Raw genomic sequence first — 6,540 nt, forward strand, 5'->3', positions numbered from 1 at the left:
GTGGACAAGTTGGAGAGGGTCCAGCGGAGGGCAACAAAAATGATTAGGGGGCTGGAGCACAGGACTTATGAGGAGAGGCTGAGGGAACTGGGCTTGTTTAGTCTGCAAAAGAGAAGAATGAGGGGGATTTGATAGCGGCCTTTAACTACCTGAAAGGGGGTTCTAGGGAGGATGGGGCTAGGCTGTTCTCGGTGGTGGCAGATGACAGAACAAGGAGCAACGGTCTCAAGTTGCAGTGGGGTAGGTCTAGGTTGGACATTAGGAAAAAGTTTTTTACTAGGAGGGTGGTGAAGCACTGGAATGGGTTACCTAGGGAGGTGGTGGAATCTCCATCTTTAGAGGTTTTTAAGCTGCGGCTTGACAAAGCCCTGGTTGGGATGATATAGCAGAGGTTAGTCCTGCTTTGAGCAGGGGGTTGGACTAGATGACCTCCTGAGGTCCCTTCCAACTCTATGATTCTATGATTCTATGAACAGGATATCAATAAGCATAGCAGCTGTTTCCCAGCAATTCTCTTAAGTATAAGTAGAGTATCTTCAACATCCTCATCCACCCATTTCAATTTAACTAGATTGATGAAGAGGGACACTTTAGTTTTTGTTTTAAAATGAGATTATGTACTCCTTCTTACCATTTATTTGAGTCTTTGCTGTTTTTGTGCATACAGGAAACTATTGACTTGGATTTTTGCCATACAGTATACGCATTATACACAAGGTTACAGGCTCTTTGTAAGGTTTAATCCTTCATTGATACCAGTAGCATTTTTTTTTTTTTTAGTAACTGGAGTGAAAGAGAAATTCACTGTTACTGTAATGCAGCTTCAGTCTCTATTGCTATGTATAACTAAGATCTTTTAAAGGAAAAACAATTTACATTTGAAGAAATTCTACATAGTTATAGGTTAAAATAACCTGAAACCTTGAAATATTTCTGTTCAGAGAATAAAACAAAACTAAATCTTGTAGATTAATTTGGTTAAAAAAAAATCTACATTATCTTTCTGCTTTAAATATTGATTAGATAAGTGAGGCCTTGTCTACACTAGAAAGTGTAGTCGACGCAAGTTACAGCGATGATCAAGAATTACAACACTTGTGCCTGCCCACACAGCACTCCTGTGGCTGAAACACATCCACAGGTGGTGCTCTAGCATCAACAGTGAGAGCTGTGCATTGTGGGTAACTATCCCACTGTGCAGCTTGCCACCTTGTGCCACTAGGACTTGAGGGAAGGCGGAGATGATCGCAGTGCATCATGGGTGTGGGCGCAACATCCCATCATACAGTGATTTCCGTCCTGTCATTCCAGATGATCTCACATTATTACTTTGAGTGAGTCTAGTAAAGATTTGTCTTTGGAGTTGGAAAGAAATGTACTACCTGTATCCAGTTTAAGCAGTGCGATGTACTGCTGCAGTTACCATTTTCTAGTTTTTACCAAATAATGTCATTGTATGTAATTCTAAGCAAATGAATAATTTATGGAATGAGTTTTCAAATTTTTAATGTTGGTGCACATAGCGGTGATAGACTGTAGAAAATGAATTTAAAAAAAACCTAATAAGCCACAAAAAACTCTAAGGCCTTGTCTACAATAGCATTTATGCTGGCAAAACTTTTGTCGCTCAGGGGTGTGAGAAAAAAACCCTCCTGAGCCACATAAGCACTTGTGTGGACAGTACTATGTCAGCAGGAGACACTCTCCCGCGACATATCTACTGCTGCTCATTTAGATGGTGTTCTTATGTCGGCAGGAAAGCTCTCGCCTATGGGCAATGTGTGAAACCCATGTTAGTGTAGGCTACCCCATGGTCCCTCCCATTACACCTGAGGTCACACCCCTTCCACCCCCTCCCTTGTTGATGCCACCACCCAGAGCTGCCCCCCCTTACTGTAGCTGAAGGAACCTCACTCCAGCCAGCCCAGCTGGCCCACCGCAAGTCCTGGCCCGGCAGCCCTGGGTAACCTGTCCCCTCAGTCGTCCTGAGTCCTGGCCAGGTGGCCCCAGCACCCGGCAGCTGCGCATGGCCCCATCCACTCTGGAGCACCAGCCAGGTGACCCAAGTGCTAGGCAGCCTCAGCTGCCCCGAGTCCCAGCTGGGCGGCCCGAGCTACCCCAAAGCAGCAGCTGCGGGGCAGGCCCGAGCTGTGCATGGCCCCAACTGCCCTGGAGCAGCAGGCACAGGGCAGGACTGAGCCACGCGTGGCCCCAATCACCCAGGAGCAGTGGCCAGGTGGTCCAAGTGCTGGGTGGCCCAAAGTCCAAGACCAATGGCTGGCTGGCTTGCCCCTTCCAGGCTGAGTGAGTCAGGAAGAGCTGCTGCCGCACCCGCCTGGGCCTGCCCCTGCCTGGGTTGGGAACAGCAGGAGGATGCACAGCAGGAAGGCGTGGGGATTTAGGGTGGTGTGTGGGTGGAGCCACGCCTGGCTGTTTGGGAAGGCTAAACCTTCCCCTGCCTCTAATACCCAGCGCCCATGCTCTCTCCCATCAACATAATGTGGCTACACAAATGCTTATGCTGGCAAAACTTATGTCACACAGGGATGTATTTTTTCACACACCTGAGCGACAAAAGTTTTGCCAGCATAAGTGCTAGTGTAGACAAGGCCTAATTATCTGAAGCAAGAAACTACACAGAATTTTGTCACTAATATTCTGGAATAAATTTAAAGTAAGGCTAACATTTAAACTCCTTTATTTTTCAGAAGTTCAGTTTTTCTTTACTCTGTCCTATCATTTACCCAGTTTTGCTTAAAGGATTACAAAACCCAGACTAGTGTTTTACATGGCAAAACAGATTATCCAATCAATTAAATGAATTAACAGACTTAAGGAATCTTTTACTTGCTAAACACTCAGTGTCACTCTTCAATAGTGAAAGTCACAAAACTCAGACAGACAGAGTTTTGTACCTATATTTCCTCCCCCTCTTGTAGCAATGCTGCTGAATATACTGGCATATGAAGATACTTGCAAATGAAATAGTATTTTTATGTTTTGGGTGAAACAAGAGCGCCCTCTTATGGTTTCAGGTTAAGGACTAATGCACATAACAGGGTAAAAACACAGAAAAAAAATCCCACCAACAAACAATCACACATCAAAAATTTTCAAATAAGACACAACAAAATATTGCCCAGGATTATGAGACTTGATCATAAACTGATTGTTTGAGCAATCTCTTAGCAGCAGTATGAGTAAACATTAAAGTTATTAAAGAGAGTGAAATCCTGGCTCCATTGAAGTACATCGGAGTTTTGCCATTCGTACATACATAAATATTCATTCATAAAACACCCATGACTGTGACACTGTTTTGCTCCACTTCTTTCTCACTTTGTGTGTGTGTTTCTCCATCCTCATATATCCTTGTCGCCCTCCCTCCATCCCAGTATAGTGAGTTTGGATATGCCATTTCTCTGAGTAGCTCCTCCTACTTTCACAATATTTGGTCTAGAAAGATGAGAGGAGCTGCAGAGAGTTGCTAAGAGTCTACACTCAGTCATGCCCTTGCAATTCTATTGACATCTATAAGGTTGCACAGGTGTAACTAAGGGCAGAATTTCACACTATTTATATAATCCAATCTCCATGCAGCTCCTTTCATTTTAGTAGGTCCCATACAGATGGATGGAGCTGTTGATAGAAAGGTCTGATCTGTAGGCCATAGTTTGTCCACTCCAATCTAGCTATACCAGTTTGAATCAATTTAACTCGAATTTCTGAAACAAATTTGTAGTCGATATTCATTTAAGAACAAATCCCAGCTCCACTGACGTCAATGGGCGTTTTGCCCACAAATTTCAGCACCTTTACTGTTCTATTCCTTGGTCACTCTTAAGCATGAACTGCCAATCATGAAGCACTATGCAGTGATTTTGGGAGGACTCCAATCCTGCTCCCAGTAAAGTCAATGAAAAAATTATTTATTGTCTCCAATGGAAACAGGATCAGGCCTTCAGAGCAGACCACCAAATGACATTTTAACCAAAGGTGAAATTCAAGCTCACATCTCCAGAGCTGACAAGCTAGAACATGACCCACAATAGCACTGTGCTCCCATGTGTGAATCTGTTTTAATAAAGATTTTCCTCTTTTTCAGAAGCCAAACCTTTCACACTTGCTGTTGAATAGTGACGCCACCTGACAATCAGCCTTTAGTAGGCTGCATGCTAATCAAGATAATTAGATTCCATGCTATTATTACATGCAAATGATTTTAAGTGGTGAGAAAACACATTGCAATTTGGTATTTAAAAAAATCCAAACCTCATTTGTTATAGGAAAGTCATCTTCAGTTCTGTAACAAATCATGAATTTTTACTTGCGTCCCTCAGCATGTAATCAAGGGTTAATAGTGCGGATATGCATTCTTTTAAGTTGATTATTCGAAAATTCAGCATATGGCAAGACAGAACTCATCATATTAAGCAGCCTCAGCTGTGCCAGAGCAGCACTTGGCACAGTGTCATCATTCCAGGTGGCTCCGGCACACCCCTTTGCAGGCAGGTGTTGTGTTGCGGATGAGCCCTTTCTTCATGTTTCCCCTCTCCCAGGGTCTCAACAAGTCCAAACAGACCAGCAGATGCTAAAGAGCACCCCTCGTGGGCCAGGGGTGTGTGTGTGTCATTTATTAACTGAAAAGCCGAAACAGAAGATAAACACATGCACTCCAGCATTTCAGCTGGGTAGCTAGGTCATTCTTAGTCCATCTATCCCCTACCTGAGTCCAGTGCTTGCTTCTACCTATGCTCTCTCCCAAGGATTCTCTCAGTTCCAGTCTCTGCCCTTGGTGTTAGGCCTCTTGCCCCTACTGGAGTAATATCCTTCTCTGGAATCACATTCAGGAAGATCCGTCCACTGCAGCTCTTCTCCATAGACAGCCAGGCTGGGCTTCTGGCCATGGTCAAGGAGACCCCTCGCTGTCACTGAGACCAGGCCCTCTTGGATGCCTGCTGACTGCAGCCCTCTGTGTAGGAGGGTCTCCTCTCTTAAAGCACCTCTTACAGGCTCCTGCTTCTGTTGAGTTCCCTGAACAGCTCACCCTCTAGGACTCCTGCTCAGGCCAATCCTATGAGCTCCTCCCGACAGGAGTTTCCTATATCCCTTTGGAGTTCCTCTCTAACTGAGTTTGTGTGACCTTTATTAGCTTCATGGGCTTATTTATTAACCAGCTACCTGGACAATCAGTTACCCCCAGATGGGGCCTTCATTAGGCATTCTTGAGCAGACTGAGTCCTAACTCCCCATAAAGGGGCAGCGGAAAGGGAATATGGCCTATGGCTGGCTATACTCGCTCTTCGTTTGGGTTTAAACCAGTCAGTCCTGGTTTTAAATGGTTTGTCCCGTCTGGTCCTGAGACAAAACCAAAGATGGTTTTCCCTGGCTGTCGGGGGCAGGCCCATGCGGATGGTGGCAGGCCCACACCATTCTGGAAGAAATGGAATGTTCAACGGCCACCCTACCTACACCATCCAAGGATTCCCTCCTACACCATGGGACTCTGTAGGTAGCTACCTAAACAGCTACTTTGTGTCTCCAGAACTGTCCAAAACAGTCTTATCAAAGGCAGAGAAATGGCCATTGACTTCTGTACATTGGGCCAAGTCTTGAAAGGTGCTAAATGCCCTCCACTCCGATTGACATCAATGGGACTGCCTTTATATAGGTATCTTCTGCAGGACTGAGCACAATGTTGGCGATGATAACAACATAGGGAAGTAAGGGTGCTCAGCATTCCCCAAGAAGTGCTGAGCATCCTGCGGAATCAAGATGTGCCCTTAAACAACTCATTTCACGTTTGTCACTAGCTTTGATGAAACTAACATATTTCAGAAACCTGGTAATTCACTACATACTCATGTGCATTTGAAATCATCAGCAGGAGTGGAAAAACAAAGAAGTTCTGACAATATAGTGACATCTGTTTTTATTTCTGAATTGGTATTTTCACTATGCTCACCAACAGAATCCCTTTTCTGACACCTTGTACTTGTTCCAATAAATGTAATGTAGACTACCTTGACACAACATCCCAGGTAACAGCAGTAGCTGCACTGATGATCAAAAGATGCGTGAGGTATTAGGTAATACATCACATGATCTCCTTTGCTGCATATACAGTATATAACCTTCAGAGCTCAGAGAACAAAAGAGATTGTTTATAAACTTACAAGACAGAAAGAAACATCTGTTGATGGTGTTTATGACAAAGAAAACAGTATTATTGTTCAGCCATAATTAAAATCATTCCTGAGCTCCCACAATCCAGAATCCACTTTAAATATATTTTACTTTATTTGAAAACTGAAATTTTCTAGGGTTTCCTTATAATTTAAAAGTGATTTCCCTCCTCCCCCAAGACATTTCATAATAAATCTTGGAATTCTTTTCAGCAAGTACAACTCTGTATAGTAAGCAATACTATTTACAAATGCTGTCTCATTTACTCACCCTGGGCACCCTAGAACAACTTTGGATTATGATTCAAAGTTATATCAGTCCTATTTTCTAAGGATCTTTGTTACAATAATTTGT

The sequence above is a fragment of the Emydura macquarii genome, unplaced genomic scaffold (genome assembly GCF_026122565.2).
Source record: "Emydura macquarii macquarii isolate MOO-44397 ecotype Brisbane River unplaced genomic scaffold, CSIRO-AGI_Emac_v2 contig_2897, whole genome shotgun sequence".
In the NCBI taxonomy this organism is placed as follows: Eukaryota; Metazoa; Chordata; order Testudines; family Chelidae; genus Emydura; species Emydura macquarii.